The 22,012-nt window shown below is 41.2% G+C and overlaps 1 protein-coding gene, 1 long non-coding RNA gene and 1 pseudogene across 2 annotated transcripts in view; 2 read left to right on the forward strand and 1 right to left on the reverse strand.

Moving 5' to 3' along the window:
* The first annotated feature begins 467 nt into the window (after positions 1-467).
* On the forward strand, positions 468-1,006 carry LOC147571951 (large ribosomal subunit protein eL20 pseudogene; annotated as a pseudogene).
* A 4,770-nt stretch (positions 1,007-5,776) lies between these two features.
* Positions 5,777-9,205, reverse strand: LOC147571952 (uncharacterized). The gene is made up of 2 exons (XR_015246539.1): positions 9,007-9,205; positions 5,777-5,945 (listed from the first exon to the last, which is right to left on the reverse strand). It is a non-coding gene; the product is annotated as an uncharacterized LOC147571952 (long non-coding RNA).
* Positions 9,206-11,854: 2,649 nt separating this feature from the next.
* RNF19A (ring finger protein 19A, RBR E3 ubiquitin protein ligase) overlaps positions 11,855-22,012 on the forward strand; it is a 58,111-nt gene continuing 47,953 nt past the window's right edge. Inside the window, exon 1 of the mRNA XM_086694912.1 lies at positions 11,855-11,995. The gene's annotated coding sequence lies outside the window, so the exon portion shown is untranslated. The remainder of the gene's footprint in view (positions 11,996-22,012) is intronic.

The following is a 22,012-nucleotide window of genomic DNA, read 5'->3' on the forward strand; positions in this document are numbered from 1 at the left end:
AGAGAGAGGGAGACACAGAATAGGAAACAGGCTCCAGGCTCTGAGCCATCAGCCCAGAGCCCGACGCGGGGCTCGAACTCACGGACCGCGAGATCGTGACCTGGCTGAAGTCGGACGCTTAACCGACTGCGCCACCCAGGCGCCCCTAAGTGTTTGTTTTTGAGAGAGAGAGAGAGAGCAAGTGTGGGAGGCAGAGAGAGGGAGACACAATCCAAAGCAGGCTCCAGGCTCTGGGCTGTCAGCACAGAGCCCCAGGCAGGGCTCAAACCCACAAATGGTGAGATCATGACCTGAGCCAAAGTCACATGCTTAGCCGACTGAGGCCCCCAGACACCCCAGAATTTTTTTAAGGGAGGAGAGAGGGAAGGAAATTAAAGACGTGATTGACATGTGTTATGTGCGTTAAAATTATGAGCTATCCTAGTCTTTTCTTGCTTGGCGGCAGGAGCGGAGAGAGCACCCTGAAGGCCTGGGGCATGCTGTGAGACTACAAGGTGGTGGGGTGCCTCCTGCCCATCCCCAAATGCCATACTCTGCCCCTCTATCGCTTATGAATCTTTGCGCCTAATCATGTTGTCGCCAAGTTCCGCTTCTGGTGCTTTGTGTCTCAGCTGAAGAAGATGAAGAAGTCTTGGGGGAAATCGTCCACTGTGGACAGGTGTTGGAGAAATCCCCCTTGAGAGTGAGGGACTTCAGCACCTGGCTGTGCTCTGACTCCCGCAGGGGCTCCCACAACCTGTACCGACAGTACCGGAACCGACCGCGGCAGGCGCTGTCACCCAGCGCTACTGAGACACGGGCGGGCCCTCCACACCACGCCGGGCTCACTGGATCCAGATCACGAAGGTGGAGGAGATCGCACCCAGCAAGTGCCACCAACCCTCAGCCCAGCAGTTCCGGGACTCCAAGATCGAGTTCCCGCTGCCCCACTGGGTCCTGCGTCCCCAGCACAAGCCATGCTGCACCGCCAAGAGGCCCAACACGTATTTTTAGATGCAGAGCCTCCCTGTCCGGAGGTAGGCCCAGAAGGACTCTTTGGGAAAACCAGAGTGCTCAGAAAAAAAATTAAATAAAAAATTTAAAAAGTACATGTGGGCTATCCTAATTTTTCTCTGTATATCAACATATATAAATACTTGGATATAAACCATCATAAACATCCGCAGATATTTTCTGCAATATTGGGGTTGATAACAATGATCGGAAAATCTATCAGTTAATTATGTTCTATATTCTGTGCTGTAGGATGAAGCAGAGATCTGGTAAATACTGGGCTTAAGGACCCAGGAGACAGGCTGGAGATTTGAAGCTGCTGAGGGCAGAAAACTAGAATGAAATTCCTAGGTACATGTATCTTGTCCAGAGGTCACTGAGAGGAAAAGGCCCAGAGGTGACAGTCTGACGAGAATCAAAGACCATGGAACTGGTCAGGTCAAACAGAGGGACAGATTAGCAGATACAATACAGGAAGCCAAGATCCAGAATGACCGTGGATTTGCTTCTTTGGAAGACCTGAAAATCAAACCCTCTGCTAAGACCCTTCAGTTTTAAGTTCTCCGCCTTTAACAGCAAACATATTTTCTTCTCTAGGATTTTCTTTTTGAAAGATGAATCTTATGAATTAATTTTCTTATCATCTCTTACTGAAATGTCACATTATAAGGTTCTATTTTATTTGTTTTAATTTTTTATGACATTATGCAAACACACATACACATATACTTAGGTTTCTCAGGTTGCAAATTCTTAATTCTTCACTTGTGAAAAATTAATGCAAAGTTACATTAGAAGCCTAATTAAGAGAAAACAGTACTCATTGTTAGATGGGAGTGAGGTTGGCGTAGGCACTGGAAGGAGAAGAAAATGAAAGGACCTTCCTCTCTCCTCCAGACTTCCTACGTACGTCTTCTAAATGTGATATTTCAGGGGAACCCATTGTTCATTTTAAAGAAAAACAAAAACTCTACACGTGTTCCTATTGGGTCTATAAATCAGTAAAATATTAAAGTGGAAACAAAAGAATTACCTCCTGGCAATTGACCATTTACGTTAGTCATCAGTCCTTGAATTCGATTGCGTTGCACATTTGTACTTCTGAAAATAGAATGTCTCAAGTATTGTTTCTAAATCCTCGAATGCTTGCTATGAAATTATTTCCTCTTCTATTCAACACTGAAACACTGAGAAGATCATTTAAAATAGCTCCTGTGATGTATGGAACCAACAGTGTACAAAATCTGGATTGGAAACCCTCCTCTTGTTATTTTTTTTAATGTTTAATTATTTTGAGAGAGAAAGGGGGAGCACCAGTGGCAGAGGGGCACAGAGGGAGGAGGAGATAAAGAATCCCAAGCAGGCTCTGTGCTGTCGGCACAGAGCTCAATACGGGGCTTGATCCCATGAACCATGAGATCATGACCTGAGCCAAAATCAAGAGTCAGGCTCTTAACCGACTGAGCCACCCAGACACCCGTGGGCATCTTCCTCTTCTTGGTAAAAATAAATGATAATACAATTTTAGTGTGAGGGAATTTTTATTTGAACAACACCATCTCAAAATCACAGCATTGTCGTAATTATTCAGTTTTCCCCTCATGTCCTTGCGATATATTATTTAAAAGTTTTTATTTTATCACAGGATATAAAACTCCCAGAAGCAATTTGAAATTGAATACAGATTGCTAGCCCTGACACTTCGGATATATTTCTCCTTTGCTTCGTTATTCAACTATTTTAAAATCTTTTTCTCTTTGATCACTGATAGGAATGTTGGCTCAGCACAGTTATTTTAGCTCCAAACTTGTGATAGTTTTGTTTTGGGGGGTTTGTTGTTGTTTTGAAAACTCCCAAGTATCCGTTTGGGTAAGGTAACAAATTGTTCCCTCTAACCCCAAATATCAGCTGATGTATTCAAGGTATTACATGTCATTTCTCGTCCGCCTTTTGACATCACACAGGCTTTTAATCAGTCATTTTGGATTCTGACCACATTTGCCAGGAAGTTAACTTTTAAATACCTCTTCTCCTGACATTTCTGACGGGATTCCCCTGGCAAAGGTAGATGGGATTTTTTAAATTGAAACCACCCCAGAAACAGAATTGCTTTTGTTAATTGCTGATGAGTTTCCTGACAATACCATTGAACAGAAGGGAAGGCAAAAAAAGTGGGAGGATGGCACCTGCAAAAACAGGCTGTCCACGGCCAGCAGGGGTTAGTTTATACTTAGTCACCTTTCCTACTGTTTTCTCCCTGCTTAAATGTCTTGGATCTTCTTACTGTTTCAGTGCTATATTCTGCCAAAAATACTAAACACAATTTGAAAGGAAAAGGAAAACGTAAAGATAAAACTTTCAAAAATGATATTGCAGGGGGGATAACACTTTCTTTCTTCCTTAAAATTCTGTCTGTGACAGACTATCTTCAGATAAAAGCCACTGAATCCAGTATCCACTCATCTTAAAATAACACTACTGATAATTGCTAATATTTACTGAGCTATTACTAAGTGCCAGGTGCTGAATGCTTTACACTTATTCCTTCATTTAATTCTCGCAGAAATTCTAAGAAGGAGGTACTTTCATTACCCTCATTATAAAGATGAGGGAATAGACATATAGGAACTTTGATTTATGGACATTCATCTCCCTGTATTAATAATTTTAGAACCTTTACGGGAAGAGCCCTGAGAATTCAAATACACATGCCTACTTTTTTCACCCACTAACTATTAATACCTACAGGTATAATCAGAGCAGAGGACAGCCACAAGACAGTCTCCAGTATTTTTCAAGTTTCAAAAGAGTGTCTTCAGTAATTTTGCTTCTAGGTATATACTCTAGAGAAAGTCTCCCATATGTGCAAAAAGAGACATGTATAAGAAAACTCATTTATTAAGCAGCTAAAATGAATAAGATAGATTTCCATGTATCAACATGGGTAGATCTTGAAAACAATGTTGATTAGGAAAAAAAAAAAAGAAGGCAGGTAGAATGATACGTTTGGTACAATATCATTTATGTAAAAATGTTGTTTAGCAAAAACTATATTTAGAACATAAAACAACAGAATGTGTTATTTGTGAATATGCACTTATATCATAAAAGGATAACAATGTGAGCCAGAAGGGTAAAACTTTTAGGATAACAGTTACCTTGGGAGGAGAGAAATGGAAGGGCGGGGGGGGGGGGGGGGGGGGGGGGGCGGCGCTGGGAGGAGTAACAAAGGAGGCTTCAATGCTATAATGTTTCATTTCTTTTGCTTTGAAAAGGAATACAAATATGAGAAAATGTTAACATTTGCTCTTTTAGGAGTTACACAGGTTCCCATATTCTCTGCAAATTTTTGTAATTAAAGAAAGATAAATGGGTATATTTATGATGATAAGGGGCAGAAATCACTATATTTAGCATGCTTTCCATAAACTTGGGGCGAAATTTTTTTGAAGCACATTTAACTAGATGCCTAATTTATCCATAAAATAATACAGTGTACTATCCATACTATCCATATAACTTTAAGTCTTGTAAATTCAGCACAATCTCCCAAATAAACTAGTTGTAAAAAATGTATTTCTCAGTAATTTCATTAAGGTGAATTTCTTTATGTGGTTTTATGTTATATGGCTTCCTGTCCCAACTCCTGCAATATTATCGAGGCCAGCAGTAAGAATAATTGTCTGGAGACTGTTACAGGCCACATACGTCTGGCCAAAGACTCCTCTTCATGGATCATTATTATCTGGAATGTACATTCTCAAATCTGATTCCCTGACCTGCCCCTTCCTCTCCCTTTCTTCATGTCCAACAGCAGAGAATTTCATTACGAAGGTAAACACCCCTGAATAGAGTCTAATTGGGCTATGCGGTTTCTATAGGTGAGTGTTCCTCATTACATTATTTGTATAAGGTTCTGGGTCATATCTAAAAATAGTTCAGCTTGAAAATTAATCTAATCTTTGGTTCATTTGCTTTCGTTTGAATCTTTCACTTGCTAGATAACGCAGTTGAATAATGCTAAATCCAGCATTACTTAAAATGCTATTCATTTTGGGGGCGCCTGGGTGGCGCAGTCGGTTAAGCGTCCAACTTCAGCCAGGTCACGATCTCGCGGTCCGTGGGTTCGAGCCCCGCGTCAGGCTCTGGGCTGATGGCTCAGAGCCTGGAGCCTGTTTCCGATTCTGTGTCTCCCTCTCTCTCTGCCCCTCCCCCGTTCATGCTCTGTCTCTCTCTGTCCCAAAAATAAATAAACGTTGAAAAAAAAATTTTTTTTAAAAATGCTATTCATTTTGTTAATGCTATATTTTGAAGTGAGGAAATTATTCATTGTATACATTTTAAAATAATCTCTTTCAGTTATGTAACTAGCAATTAGTACCAGTTTGTTTGTGAGAATGTGTTCGTAAACATTTTTTATACCTGCCTTGTTTCAAAAAGGATAAAAGATGGGTTACAGATACACATAATGTAGCACCAGAGAAATTAAATCTCAAGTTAGTGAAGAAATGGAAACAGAGGACTCAAGTCAAGAGTAAGTTAAGTATGGGGTGTCTGGGTGGCTCAGTTGGTTGAGCATCTGACTCTTGGTTTTGGTTCAGGTCATGATCCCAGGGTCATGGGATTGAGCCCCACCTCAGGCTTCATGCTGAGTGTGGAGCCTGCTTAAGATTCTCTCTCTCTCTCTCTCTCTCTCTCTCTCTCTCTCTCTCCCTCTGTCCCTCTCCCCTCATGCTCTCTCTCTCTAAAATAAAATTTTAAAAATTAAAAGAAAAAGAGTAAGTTAAGCGTGTAAAGTGCGTTCTGTTTTATCCATATACAGACCAGAAGGAGGCCACATACATAGGTCTAAGCTTCCTCATGGCCAAGAGAAATACTGTCAGTTCCATTAGGTAGCCAGAAGACAAAACAAATGGGGATAATAAACAGGGGAAACACAGCTATTCCAGGTGCTAAAACTAAAAAAAAAACAAAAAACATTCTTCAGATACAGTCAGAGAGAGTAAATATAGCAACAATTTTCACGGTGCTTTGTTATAAATCCCTTAATGTAAGTCCAAAGTACTACACCAAAGTAAATTCATTAAGGAAATCTGAGAAGAAGGAACCATGCCATTGGATTGGCAGCTGGGAGAGTAGGAAGGGGGTGGTCTAGGCACAATCCAAGGGCTAAAGCATTGCAACTGTTGGTCTTGACATGAGGCTCGTTATCAGGATGACGATAATTTGTTTAACCCAGGACTCTTTGAGAGTGAAAGGAGTACCATTAATAATTAAGCCCCCACAACAGGTATAAGCCAGGGATCTCCTGAGCAAACTGGGACATATGGTCATTCTCAGTCCTTGCTCATCACCCACTGATATCCTGCTTCTAGTGCAACACATCACTTTGGACCTAGTCAGCCAAACGTACCCTGTCCAACATAGAGTGAGTCTAACCAGCTCTAGTTATAAGGGGTTCTGGGGGTTTCTAGCCCAGGTCACCAGCTCAGAGTAGGGTAAGTCATGAATCAGTCAAATAGGGAAGGTAATTAAGAAAGACTGGAATAAACAATGGGTAATGGTGGCCTGAGGCTCCAGTCTCTACCAAGAGAAGGTTAAAGGAGATACCATTTCTGATAATGGGTGGGAGGGAGAATGAACCAGATTATAGACAACTGGATGGGTCCCCTGAAGAGGAATGAGATACCCTCCCTCCTAAGGAGCCTAATGAGAGATCTTGTGAAAGAAAACTGCTTGAAGCTGGGACATTGTCATAATGGCTGAAGCACTTAAGCTGTAGTTCTCAAACATGTAGTATGAATTACCCGGAGAGCTTGTTAAAAACTAGATTCCAGGACTACCATCTCACAGATAATGATTCTGTAAGTCTGAGATAGAACCCAGGAATTTATCTTAACAGGTGCTCCATGTGATTCTAGCAATGATGGTTCTAGCCTACACTTTGAGAAATACCACCCTAAAGGCTGATTCATAGCCCTTCAGGGGGTCTAATCTTTCCACAAGAATGAGTGGCTTGGGCTGGCTTTGGGGAGTATATGGTGCCATTTCCGTGTGGAAGGTGGTGAGCGAGAGATGGGGCAGGAGGAATTGGTGGATCAGAGCAACTCAGCTTTCAGCCACCTGAAGGATTTTTCCCCTGAGGGTCCTAGGTCCTCAATTTGGAAGAGAAAAGTGCTTTCCTCTCCAGATTCCCTCTATGGTCCTAACAATGAAGAGAACCACCCAAGCAGGGACACAGATGACCCCACTTTTAAAATCCTAGCTGGATTAATTCCCACTCTAGCCGGCTTCCCTTTACCTTGTAATAGCAGCTAACATTTACTGATGATTTACTACATGCCAAGCTTAAGTGCTGTATCTACATTTACTCATTTAGTTCTGAGAACAACCCAATGGGGTAGGTACTATTTTCCCCCTATTTCATGATGGGTCATGTTGAGAAGGGCTACTATGAAGCGCATCCACGTGAGATCTATGACCACAGTGTGGTCTATGTCAGTGACACCCTTGTGGTAATGCAGGGCAAAACCCTCACGCCTTACACACTGGGCCCAACACTGTGGGTCATAGGAGTTCAGTAACTTTCCCAAGGTCCCACAGCTAGAACCCAAGTTCTGAAGCCTCACACATGAGAAAAAGGAGGGACTTGCATAAGAAGAAATTTCTGACCTTGCCAGAAAGGGAATTGAACTGGAGATCAATACACTTATTCACATAGGGACAGGTAAAAGTGAGAAGTCAGGAAGTAGCACATTCCAGTGAATCAACTGTGGATCTCCCAAGTCTGTCTGGATGAGGTCCCAAGGCTGCCTCCCCAAGCCATATTAAATGATGGTGGAGAATAAAGCCCCCAAGATCCCGTTTCTGGTTGCATTTTTTTTTTCCCCAGCAGAACCTTCAAGCCAACTTTCTTGCCTCCAATGTCCTGTCCTATAACATGTTGTTTCTATGATACCTTTGGTCCTTGTATTAGAGTGATTTTCTATGTGTCTGTTTCCTTGTCAAGTTTACAAGCTTGTTGAAGGCAAGGACAATGCATTACCACATTTGTATCTCCCAATGACCAGAGAAAATCTCCTTGCTCTCTGTCTTATGTATTGGGCATTAAGTTACCTGCCTTCAAAGTTTAGTGGGAAAGACCTACAAATAAGGATGAAGCACTTTACATAGAAAATTATGGAGGTAAGCACAGGGTTGCTATGGAGCCATAAAGGTGGGCCTGACGTAGCCTGTAAGGACCAGCAAAGGTTGCTACATTGAGCCAGGAAGGGAAGGAGGGGGGAGAGGGCATTCTAGGTATAGTAGACAGCACGTGCAAAGAAAAGTAAATGCTCATGTGTAACAGAGAGGGAGGAAAGAAGAAGGAGGAGAGAAGTGGAGGAAGGAGAAAGGATTTATGGTACCCTAAGTAGTTTAATGTGGATGAAAATTTCACTTTGACTGTGACACCAATGGAGGGGGCTATGGTTGGGGTAGAAAAAGAATATGAATTCTAGAGTCAGACTAACTTGCCTGCATGGTCCAAATCCCAGTTCTGCCACTTACCAGCTATGTAACTTTGAGCAAATTACTTACCCTCAAGCCTCAGATACTAATTTGTTAATGGGATAAGAATAGCACCTATCTTTTGGGGCGCCTGGGTGGCTCAGTCCATTAAGCATCTGACTTCAGCTCAAGTCAGTGTCTCCTGGCTGGTGAGTTCGAGCCCTGCGTCAGGCTCTGTGCTGACAGCTCAGAGCCTGGAGCCTGCTTCAGATTCTGTCTCTGTCTCTCTGTGTCCCTCCCCTGTTCTCTCTGTCTCTCAAATATAAATAAACATTAAAAAAATTTTTTTAAAAAAGAATAGCACCTATCTTTTGGGACTCTTATGATTATTAAATGGCTGAATACTTATAAACCACTTAGAACAATGCCTGTCAGGTAACATGTATTCAGTAAAAAGCAGCTGTTATTGTAACCCTGTTCTCTTCCTCTCATCCCTGCTTTCACTCCATTCTAAGCAAGTCTTACCAATTCTGCCTCTAAACAAATACTGGAACCATCCTCTTTCGTCTCCACCTTGGTTCAAAGAACTCTGATTTCTTTCCTAGATTCTTGAAGTAGCCTCCTAATTGGTCTCCCTGCTTCCAGTCTTGCTCTGCCAGAATGTGGTCCTCAGAGCAACCAGAATGATCCTTTTCCGAGGTAAATCAGGTGTCTCTCCACTTGAAAATCTATTGTGTCTAATCATATATCATACCAACCATTTAGAATTCTCCTTATGATGACCTCAAAATGTCTTACATAATTGGCTTCCTCCTGCCTCTTTAACTCCATGTTCTACTCCCTCGTCCTGATTATGCTTCAGTCTCTAGCTGCCTTAAACTTGGCAACTTTGGCTAGGACCTTTGCACCTACTGTTTCCTCTACCTTTCCCATCCCTTAACTTGTTTGCCTCCTCTTGTCTTGTAGAACCCAGCTCAAATGTCAGAGGAGTAGACTTTAGTTGGAGACACCAAACTAAGGTAACAGCCTTCCTGGTTTCTATATGTTACACGGGTAAATTTATTTCCTTTCCTTTATTTCTTTGTTTTTTTTTTTCTTCCTCCCCCCAACTGTGCCACCCCACTCCCCCAGACTATGAGACCAGATACAAGAGCTATCTTTTTCATTGCTATATTGGGACCCCCCCATACTAGGCACTCAATAAATATTTATTGAATTGATTTTGAATGAATTAGAAGACAGTAGGGAAAGAAGGGACAATGCTGCCAAAATTCAAGGCACCTAGGGCCAATTATTATGCCTTTGCAGTAATCTGGTGAATAATGATGAGTCCCTAGCAATAGTTTTCAACCACTAGAATCACCTGGAGAGTTAAAAAAAAAATATCCTGATGCTCGAGTGCCAACCTCAGAGATACTAACTTAATTGGCAGGGGCAGCCTGGGCATCAGGATTTTTTTAAAGCTCCTCAGGGGATTCTAATGTGCAAAGTAGAAATCACCGCCCTAAAGGCCAAAGGAGAGTATAGAAGGGAGAGTGCAGGAATGTTTAACAGGGATGGTTAATTATGAATTGGAAGTGACTGAAAGGAGGGTGCTTGGTAAGAATCCTAGCTTTCTGGCTTGGGCCTGGGTGAATGAGAGACACAAGTTTAGAGGAAAAGAGAAATTCTGTCTTGGACAGGCCGAGTTTAAGGTACCCATGGGGATTCAAGTGGAGATGTTCAATACATATTTGTTTTTTAATATATCTATGTTGCCTTAGTGAAGAGTAGGAAATCCCTCCAGCTTTCAAGAAGACAAGCAGGAAAAGGCACCTCTGGAAAATATGACAATGTACAGAGTACAAGACCATTTCCACTTTGCACAGCCTCTTTACTCAAAACCTCCTTTCAAGCCATTGCCCTATCTGTTCTTAAATGTTCAACATGTTGATACATTCTCAAGGATTATATTATGTATGAATACTGTTCCATAAATCCATTTAACTTACTATTCTGGTACTACTTGTACAAAGTATCCCATTGATTAAATGGTAGGCAGCCTTCAAGGAGTATAAAACAGCTTTAAAACTTCCAATAAATGAAAATAAACATATTCATCATTACTTCTTTTAAGATTTGTGGTAAAAAAAAAAAAAATACTTGGGCTTAACTGCCTTGCTTGTTTAGTTTTCTAATTGGTAAACATTTACTGGGTTACCAAAGCTACCAAGTACCGTCTGAAACACCATGGCTCCTTGGTTTGTTTCTAATTTAAATTGGACAGACACACTAAAACAAGAATAGATAGGGTGATATATTTTGTTAAGTAACAGATGGCAAATGGACATTCTGTCCAGCATCCATAACATTCCATTTCTCAATATGCCAAGGAATCTTGTAGAGAAATCAACTATGAGGGAATGGACCAGGTCTGCACTGAATGTTTATTCAGCTAAAAAGAACTGATACTAAATCACGTGCAGGTTAAAAAATTTAAAGGGGGCATGACTGGCTTATAGGATAAGAGGGGATGGAACAGATAAAGCTGGATTAAAGTAATTCAGAATGTATCAGTAAGTACTGAAGTATGAATTCTGAATACTTAAGCGACTTTGTGAAATTAAGTGATGGGGGGAAGGGAAGAGGAGGGTGGCAGATATTCTCTGCACCCTCACATTGAGCTAAGCGCTGTTGCTAGCAGCCCCTGCTTAAAACTGTAAGAACAAATGGGTGGGGGCGCAGCCACAGGAAGGGAAAACATTTCACTCGGGGAGCGGCAGAAACTTGCAGCAACATCCCGGCCTTGCTTTCCCTGGGGTTGCCAATCTAGCAGGTGAACCGTGAGAACACAAAGAAACGAATAATTTATGGCATGCGAAACACCAAAAAGCCAGGGTCCTCGAGTCCAGCATCCCCCATCACCTAGGGGGCAGATCCGGCCACCCCACCCATTCTCTTAGGAGACACCCGCCCCGCTAAGGGCGAAGTGCTGCGGGCCGAGGGGCAGAAAGGACGGCTGACTGGCCCGCGTAGAGGACAAGCGAGGGGCTGCCCTCCCGGCCACCCGGTCGCGGGCGGGGCGCGCCGAGACCAGCCGGGGCCAACGCGCCGGAGCTAACGACAGCGTCCCAGAGCCGCCCGCGGCGGGCCCGGTGGGCGTGACGCCATGACGCACGGCACGCGGGCAGCGCGCCGGAGCGGAGCGGGGCGGAGCGGGGCGGGGCTGGGTGGGCCGGGGGCGGGAGGAAGGAGTGGGAGGAGGAGGCGGAGACAGCGGGGGCTGAAGGAGGGGGAGAATGGCAGTTGTGGCGCTGGTTCCCGGGAACAGCCGTCAAGACAGAACTGCGGAGGAGGAGTTCGGGAAAGCGGCCCTCGGGACCCCTCCTCTGCGTTCCCTCCGCCCCAGCTGAGAGGCGTCTCGGCGGGTCTGAGGAAACCTCCTCCGTACTTCCTTCGGCTTCTGCCGCTGCCGCCGGGAGATGGGCCTGTTCACCCGCACTCCGGCGCCCACCGCCGCTCCGAGGAGTTGAAGGTACGGGCGGGCACGGGAAGAGGTTGCGCCCGGGTAAAGGAGGGCAGGGGCGGCTCCCGTTTCCGACCCGAGGCGCTCCGGCACGGCCGCTGCCCTCGCGCCCCTTCCCGGGACGGAAATGGATTCAGAAATCCCACGGGAAAGGCACCGCCTCTCGGGCTCAGCCCGGGGCCGAGGCCGGGGCCGGTCCTGGACCTGGGGGTCAGGCCTGGGGCTGGTTCCGCGTCCCCCGCCCGGCGCTGGCGTCCCCTGGGCCGCTCGGGCTCCGCCCGAGCTCTGCTCTCCCGGCCCGGCCAGTCTGTGGAGTCGGCGGCCGACCCAGCAGTGTTGTGACGGGCAGAGCGGCGCTCCCCTGCAGCACTTCCCGGGCCCCTGAAGCTGCCGACACCGAGGGCGGCCGCCGCGGGGAGGCAGCGGGGGTGGAGTGCATTCCTGATGGGTGAAATCGGCTCTAACGGGACCGATTTCCGGGCCTCGCTGTAAATTCGGAGCGGGGGCCACAGCCCCCCAACCCCTGCTGCGGGGGCTTTAGGGAAGGGGAGGCGTGCGCCCGTGAAGGTTCATCCGGGGGAACTGCCACCCCCTTCAGAAGCAGAAATGAGACGAAAAATGGTGTTGCCGTGGGCTCAGCAGATACGTTAACAGGGGTTTAATAGGGGTCTTCCAGGCTTGTCTCCGTCACGCGAAACCTTCAGGGAGTTCCTAGCCTTCGCCCAGGAAGAAACGCTACTGGTTTTGATTCCCAGTTTTTCCTGTCATCTGGGTTCCTTCCCCTCTCTCGTTGCTCTTTCCCCCCGTTTCCATTAATGGGAAGAAGAAAAAGAAGTTTAGGGTTCATTAACCCCGCGGCAAGGGCGATAAGTAAAAGAAGGGAGAGAGAGGTGAAGGCTATTTATGGGAGAAACAAGGGTCTTCGTTTTTGTTTTTGTTTTTTCTCTTTGGTCTTTAAAGGTGGAAATACGCGAACAATGCTTTATTCTGGGTAATATTTACTATGCAAAACGTTGCCGAATGTTCTGTTGGGTTTACGTCGGAAAGGACCCAGCCTTTCCGTGCTGCTGCGATTTTCAAACCCAGGTGTTGACTGGAAATGCTAGTTTTAAATATTAGTAAACAGTGGAGGCAGCAAGCAGTCTTTCCCCCTGACTGGCTGCCTTGAAATGATCGTGATCTTTTCTTTCAGTCCCACTTCTCTCTTTTTCTTTTTGTGAGAATATGGCTTATTCGTTTTTTATTATTTTAACCTAGATTGCCTTGACTCTTGGTTATGGGAAGTATGACGGTATGCCTTGTTTTCATTTTCAGTTTTGCCATTAACCATCTTAATAGGCAGCTCTCCACGTCTGTTTATAATTGAAGCTATTACCATATTTGCCTTTTTATGCGTCCTTAGCACCCAGCTGCCTGAACTGAATTAAAATGTAAATACTTCTCTCTGTGTAGAAAATGGCGATGATCTATTGTTAACTCTTATTTTCAAATGTTCTTTCCTTGCCAGTTGCAATTCCATGGTAAAGATTTGGAATTCAGTCTTGGGGCTTAATCAAATTATGCAACAACAACAACAAAACCTTTTTCTTTGTTTAATCTTCTCCTTTAAAATGACTGTATGCAGTATAACTGAAGTTTAAATTTCATGCCTCCATGGAAACTATTAATGTCACCGCAAGGTGTCTTGCTGAGGGAACAATAATTCTACTTTGGCATCTTATGTTAAAGTATTTTTTTCAATATCTTTGACTTCCAGGAGGATTCTAGTAAGATTAACTTTTAAAACTGCAGCTTGTTTCAGGAATTGAAACACAACCCAAGTCTTCAGACAGTAGCTACTTAAAATACTGTTGTTTTATTTGGGGAAGGCCTCAGTTGAAGATTAGAGTTTATATAAAGAGCAGTCCCAATTTACTGTCATCTAACCACTGTTTTAATTTCTTTTTAAAATTTTGGTGGTGATTTGTAGAATTTGGGGTGCTTTTCTACTTGACTAAATGAAACCATATTTTTTTCCACCTAATGTATGAAAGATACTAAGATCAGTATCTGTTTTTAAAGATCCTTCATTTTACGGAAAATAAATGCACCTCAGAAATTTGAAGTAGGGAAAGTCGTAATTTTTTTTGCAGTTTGAATGTAAGACACCTTGGGGCCACCTCTCTTTAATGGGATCAGATTGAAAGATACTATTCTAATGAGGTTGTTAGATAGAATTAAATATAGGTAATTTGAAGCAAACTTTTTTAACATTTGAAAGAATCTCATATATTATGGTGGGTTCTGATTTTAACACTTAATTTAGACTTATCACAGAAGTTCTTTGGTTTGTAACCATCTCCCATCCTCCTGCTTTTCTTCTTCCTTTATTTTTTGTTGTTTTTTTTAATCTGGAGGGCACTGAGGACTGAACAATGTAATTTTCTGAATTTATCAAAGGGGAAGAGGAGGACAAATATTTGTGATAACATGTAAAAGTCCCTAAGCTAGTTCTGGGCACAGAGTAAGAGTGAGCTGGGGATAAATTTTGTTACATTTATATCTGAATTGCCTCCTTATACTTATTCTATCTTGAAGTTATAAAGGAAATCTCAGGAATCGTTACTTGTTTTTCTGATGCCACTAACAAGTGACAGTTGATTGTCAAAGGCAGGCTGGTTTTGCACTAAACTTTATGCTCTTTTATTGTTTGGGGCCCGTATAAAAGATAGGCCATTTTGGACTGGAGAGCAAACAGAAGTTGAATTTCTAAACTTATATTTGATTGCATTGTATATTTGATGGCATGGTAGCACTAATAGTTAATGATTGAGAGGACCCATGATCATATATGAAGTATGTTAGCTTAAATTTGGTTTGACTCCTTTTTAGCAAAAGGCTAATCCAGTTACTTAAGGAGAATAGCTACATTTTCCTTAGGCGATTTTTTTCCCCAGTCGGGAGTAATTATTATTTTTCTTCAGTTTTTTTTTTTTTAATATCATAAAGTAAGTTTTCTGTTTGCTGGCAGCAGATGTGTAACATTGAAACAACTATGTATATAGCCACACCTGCACACAGCTAAAGACCAAGGAATAGTATTCCTTTCCTAAACACATCTGTATTTCAGATGCTGGTAGACTTCAACCAAAAAAGGCAGTGAAATCATTTTGGGTAGTTAAAACTTGGGTACTTCATTTTGTTTCTCAATAACTATCATATATTAGTAATATTTTATTAAATTAGGAAAAATTGCCACCTTTTGATAAAGTACAGTAGTTTTGTTTGTATTTGCTCTCTTTGTAGCTGTGAAACCTGAACATTTAGTTTATTAGTAACATTTTCCTGAAAGTTGTGCCATTAACCTTAAAATCCTATATATTCTTGACCTATTGATGTTACCTAGTATTTTATTTTAAAAATCGTTTGCTAGAGAAATACTACTTGTTAATTTGTTTCTGAAGCCCTATTTGGGAGAGTTTTCTTATGTGAAAGCTTCAGTAGAACAAAACTAATGAGTTGTTTCAGCCCTCAAATAAGTTTGTGCATTGAATTATAAAGCAAAATCCTACAGAAATTACCTAGTTTAAGCTGAAAAGAAACTTCAAAACTCAGTCTTGGGTTCAAAAAACTGAAGTTGGCTGCTTGAAATTATGTACACTTACATTTTCAACCTCTTTCCTTCTTTGGAGACCCCTGGAAGTATAAATAACCCTGCTGTAATGTGAATAGCAGGCAGGTTGCCAGTCGAAGAGGCAGTCTGAGAGAGGTGAGCCATAAAGAGGGAGCAAACTAGTTAGAGGGAGGGATCAAGAAACCAGGAGAAGCTACTGGGAATGTGATAGTATTAGGCTTCCAGATACATATTATGTAGCATAGTAATATAACTAGTGTATCACAAAAATAGTCATTAGTGTGAATCTTTGTTTTGTAATTTCTTAGTTATACGTTGATCGTTGCTCCCCCAAATGGTAAAGTATTCTAAAGTTAAATTATCTTTATGCATTATCACAAATGAGATAATATATGTAAAATGTGCAGAAGTGTAGGAGATAATTTAAGCTCTTTGATGGCAGGGACCATTCTCTTTCTTCACTGTTAAAGTCTCAGAACGTTGCATAAAGCTTGACAATAATAGATGCTGAGTAAGTATGTACTAACTGAATGAAGTATGTATATTGTGAGGTATCTATGTCATAACTTTCCCTACAGCAGGGCTGTCTGAGAGAAATTTAATGTGAGTCATAAATGTAATTTAAGATTTTCTATTGGCTAAATTAAAGAGAAACAGGTGTATTAATTTTCATAATATATTTTATTTAACTCCGTGTATCCAAAATATTATCATTTCAACATGTATGAGTGCCTTTACATTCTTTTATTCATACTGGTTTTTTTTCCAGTATGTGTTCACACTGGGCAGCATAGCTCTAGGGGCATTTTTGTATGAAATGTTTGTTCCTTTCCACAGAAATTCTATTAAATTAGATGCCTTACCTATTTAACTATAGACTCATGGGAAACATCAACCTAAAGACCAATTTGAAAAATCAGCAAGAGACAGAGTGGGTCTCTTAAATAAATCAAGGAGATGGAAAGAGTGAAATGAAAAGGTTACAAACCTGAAACTGTTTTAGTCATGCTCAGGTGCATCTGCTTGAATACCTGTTTGCTTTTATCAGAATGCTGCACCAACTTTATTTGGCTGTGGAACTTAGCCTAGGGACACTAATGTTCTCATTGCACTTTGCATTTTATAAGTGAGAAAACTCTAGAGCTGTTCAGTCCAGTGTATCATCACTAGCCACATGGGGCTATTTAAGTTTAAATTAGTTAACATTTTAAAAAATTAAAATTTCAGTTCCCCAGTTGCACCACTCCCATTTCAAATGCTCCATAGCTGTAGGTGGCTACTGGCCACCATATTGGACAGTGCACGTCTAGAATACTTCCATCATTTCAGAAAGTGCTGTTGGACAATGTGGTAGAGCCAAAAGCTCAGACCACTTTCTATTTTCCCAGACTGAAATTTCATTAATCACCTGGTTTCTGCATGATTACGTTAGTCTTTTTGTTTACAAATCACCATTTGCTTCCCACAGATAAATTTCAGATTTTTCATGGTATTCAAAGCCTTCCACAATCTAACCTAAGTCTCTCACCATTCTACCAAAAAACCCCACACTGCAGCCAATTGATCTATTTGGTAAATATGTTAACAAAATGTGGATAGTTTTCACCTCCATGACTTTTCCTATGCATTTGTCTGTCTGGAATACTCTTTTTCATCTTCTCTGCTTATCTAAGGTCCTTCTCTTCTATCTTATCTCCACAATCATTCTAGGTCAGTGATTATAAAATTTTTTTCCAAATGAGATATTATTAATAGGTTCCAGGCTAGGATGGGAACATCTCTTTTGAAGGCCACTGTTCAACTTACTACGTGATTCCAGAAATTTTTATTAAGGACATTAGTAAAGTGTATTATGTTTATGCAAAAAGGCAAAGAATATTCATCCATAATAATAGTTTAAGTTTTTTTTCAATATATGAAATTTATTGTCAAATTGGTTTCCATACAACACCCAGTGCTCATCCCAAAAGGTGCCCTCCTCAATACCCATCACCCACCCTCCCCTCCCTCCCACCCTAAGTTTTTTTTTTTTTTTAATTAAAGGGTATTTTGCTAGCTGTAAGGAAGCATCTATTTGATTTAGCTATATTTGTGAATAACTTCTTACTAGGGAACCACTGCCACCCTTGATTTGGATAAAATAGTCCTTGTGCTATATATACATAATACATCTTGTGCTGTACATAATATATCTTTTCTGAATGGTTTTATTTTTGCCATTCACACCTATTTATCTGTCCCTACCCCTCTTTCCAAAGGACCTTCCTTATTTCATGATTTTAAGAATGCCTATTTAAGAAATGTTGGTTATTCATATAAACAAAAACTGAAGGATAGATTAGTTCAGGCAGTTTTTATGTAGATCAGAGATTTAAAATCTGGTGCTGCAATGGGCCTAGTCACATTTCCAGATTCTGTGTATTATAAGAACATCTTATATTGATTTATTAATTGTAACTGATTCCAATGTAGGAGGTAAGAGGACTTCCCATATGCAGTAGTCTCATGGGAACTTCTTTCTTTTGTTTTTATACTTAGACTTGGTATGATAAGTTACTAATAATGAAAAAAATCTCTTCTGTAACAGTCTTGTCTGGTTCAAAGTGTTTCAAAGACATATACTTTAATACTAATCCAGTGAAATAGATCATAGCACATTTTCCCTTGTTTTATAGACAGGGTAAGAGAGTGAAGCATAGTCATATTGGGAGAGTTGTAAAACCAAGTGAAGTCTTATATCCTGACTTTCAGTTCAACTTAGTAATTCCAGTTCAGTGTCCTATGTGCTTCTGTATTTGGTCTCAAAAAATATGTTAATCGGTTAGAAAAAGATTATCAGAAAGGCAAAGATTATACTCATTCAACTGGATTTACTAAAGCAGAAGAGTATACTAACATTTGAGAGAATTTGAAGATAACTTATTATTTATTATTGTTTGTTTATTTTTGAGAGAGACAGAGAGAGATCATGAGTGGGTAAAGGGCAGAGAGAGAGAGGGAGACAGAATCCCAAGTAGGGTCCACACTGCCAGCACAGAGCCTGACACTGGGCCCAAACCCATGCATGAACTACAGGATCATGAGCTGAAATCAAAAGTCAAATGCTTAACCAACTGAGCCACCCAGGTGCCCGAGGATTTGGAGACATTCTTAAAACCAAAAATTCTTTATCTTACAGTCTAAATTATCCACTTTTCACTCTGGAATATGCTGTCTATTAAAACTCTACACATTTGTATGTTAGAATCATAGTCTTTTAGACATTATCTGGTCCAATCACTTCAACTTTCAAATAAGGACATTGAAATTCAAAACAGTAGATAGACTAAGATTTCAGACTAGGTTAGTAATTCCCTTCTGTTGATCTGTAGCAATGAGTATTTTAACCAGTTCAAAAAATTTTGACACCTAGGTATCTTTTTTAAAACCTATTTTAAAACTTTTTAATGTTTCTGGGCACTCTGTCATGCCCAGCATTTTGCATTATGCTTTCCCAGCTATTTCCCTACTGATGTATTGTTTCCCTTTCTGAACAAAGAGGGTCTGGAATGAGCCAGCCAAAATGTTTTTAATCTTTTTTTTAATTGGAAAAATGGAATGAATAATGCCTTTTCTTTCTGCAGTAGCTTGCTTTTTGTAATGGATTAAGTAATGAGTATTATTTGTAATGAATATTACTAAAACCACAAAGTACCATTCTGTTCTACCTCCCAATCACTAACAGGCTTTAAGAGATAAATGTAGCAGGTGTATGTTTGTGAAGCTGTTTAAGGACTGCTTCTTTGGAGAAGCTTTGTGGTATATGGGAATCATTTACTCTGAACTTTTAGTTTCTTTTTCTGTGAAATTGTAGAAACTATTTTAAGGATAGAGCTCATGGTAGTGTATTTGAGTCTTTCTAAAGAACTTTGCTGGAAACTGATAGTGCCTATGCTAATCATCTGTTTCAGTTACCCCCACTTCACCCATTTATAAGTAGTTGAACTGAAATTATCCCACTTGTAATATTAGAACGATCACTTGAGGTAGCTTTGTAGCTATATAAACTTAAGACTAAAATCATTATTTATATTTACCTTAGAGAATTTAATGTATTATACTGATGTGTTCTAAACTACCAAAAGCCTAACTTTTCTGATTACATTAGAAAAGCCCTTTGGAGCCAAAAATTTGTTTCATTTTATTTCTAGCCTTAAGTGTTACAATCCTTCCAACAGTTTTATCCAGTAGGTGGTTTGTGCCATCCTCTCAGATATTTGTAATAGTTTGGATAATATTTGTTAAGTGGTTAATATGTGCCATACCCTCTGCTGGATTCTTTGTATATGTTATTTCACTTAATCCTAATAATAATCTGGTGGGCTGTAGGTATTATTGTTCTTATTTTATAGTTGAAGAAACTGTCTTAGTAATTTAACACAATGTCACACACCTAGCTAATATGTGTCAGAGGCTGAACTTGAACCCAGATGTAGTGACTCCAAAGTTTCTGCTTTACTTTCTGGATAAAAAGTTTCTATCATGGGGTGCCTGGGTGGCTTAGTCAGTTAAGCCTCTGACTTTGGCTCAGGTCATGATCTCCTGGTTCGTGGGTTTTAGCCCTGCATCTGGCTCTGTACTGACAGCTCAGAGCCTGGAGCCTGAGCTCCAATTCTGTCTCCCCCTCTCTCTCTGCCCTCCCCCCCACTCACGCTCTGTCTCTCCCTCTCTCAAAAACAAACATTTAAAAAAATAGTTGTGGGGGTGCCTGGGTGGCTCAGTTGGTTAAGAGTCTGACTTGGGCACAGGTCATGATCTCGTGGTCTATGAGTTTGAACCCCTGTCTGTGCTGACAGCTCAGAGCCTGGAGCCTGCTTCAGATTCTTTGTGTGTGTGTGTGTGTGTGTGTGTGTGTGTGTGTGTCTCTCTCTCTGCCCCTCCCCTGCTTGTGTCTGTCTGTCTCTCTCAAAAATAAATAAACGTTAAAATATATATAAAAAAATAGTTGCTATCATTACCCCACATTTGTATAGAATTTAAAAATCCCTTCCTCGGGGCGCCTGGGTGGCTCAGTCGGTTAAGCGTCCGACTTCGGCTCAGGTCACGATCTTGCGGTATGTGAGTTCGAGCCCCACGTCAGGCTCTGTGCTGACTGCTCAGAGCCTGGAGCCTGTTTCAGATTCTGTGTCTCCCTCTCTCTCTGCCCCTCCCCCGTTCATGCTCTGTCTCTCTCTGTCTCAAAAATAAATAAACGTTAAAAAAAAAATTTAAAAAAAAATCCCTTCCTCATTTTATCTTCTACTTTAAATTTTTTACCTCATTTTATCTTCCCCCCACTAAGGTAGGTAAGATTATTGTGTCTGAAATAGATAACCCCCAAATCTCATGATGGAGCACAATGAAAGAGTTTATTTCTCATCACACAAAAAACCATGTGGATGACTCAGGTATTCAGATTCCTTCCATCTCGTGACTCAGCTGCCCCTATGGCCTGCTTGGAGTCCCCCCCAGAGTTACTAGTGAGACCTCAGAGGATGTTTGAAGGGCTGATTTAGGGACCAGTTCTGGAAGGAGCATGCATCATTGAACTCACATTGGTCAGGACTAGACACATGACTGCATCTAGCTACAAATGGAATGGAAAATGTGGTCCTCATATGTGCTCAGGAGGAAAATGAAACAGGTGAGTATATAATATCTCTGCCACAGTTCTGTTTTCCCTGTTTTACAGATGATACAGAGAAGTTGTTACTAAACCAAAGCCACAAAACCACTTGGTAGCAATAAATAGAACCCAGATTTCCTTAGAGCTGCATATAATATGGTCACGTTTCTGAGGAGACATTCACAAATTGAAAGGCATTTAGACTGTATTTCTAGCATCATTGTTGATTCTTTCTCATTGGACATCAAATATTTTATCTCTTTGGGTCCATTATGTTTTAAATAGAGATACTGCTATTGACTCTATGAAGAATGACAAACTTAACATTTTCCAGTCGTAATTGCCATTTTAAGTGAAGATGACGTAATAGCATTAAAATCTCTTTATATGCCTGTTTATAACCAATTGTCTTTTGTTTTTTTTAAAAATCTTTTTTTAGTGTTAATTTCTGAGACAGAGAGAGACAGAGCATGAGTGGGGGAGGGGCAGAGAGAGGGAGACACAGAATCGGAAGCAGGCTCCAGGCTCTGAGCTGTCAGCTCAGAACCCCACATGGGGCTTGAACTCACAAACTGTGAGATCATGACCTGAGCCGAAGTCGGTCACTCAACGGACTGAGCCACCCAGGCGCCCTTCAATTGTCTTTTGAATATACAATATTGATTAGCCTTTATTTGTAGAATTTTGTTTCTTAAATGTTCGATAAATTATTCTAGGCCATCTACATACCTCACGTTTATTCTTGCATTGTGAACCTGAGACATTTGTT

This window comes from Puma concolor, chromosome F2 (genome assembly GCF_028749965.1).
Source record: "Puma concolor isolate L17-30 chromosome F2, mPumCon1.1.hap2, whole genome shotgun sequence".
Taxonomy (NCBI): Eukaryota; Metazoa; Chordata; class Mammalia; order Carnivora; family Felidae; genus Puma; species Puma concolor.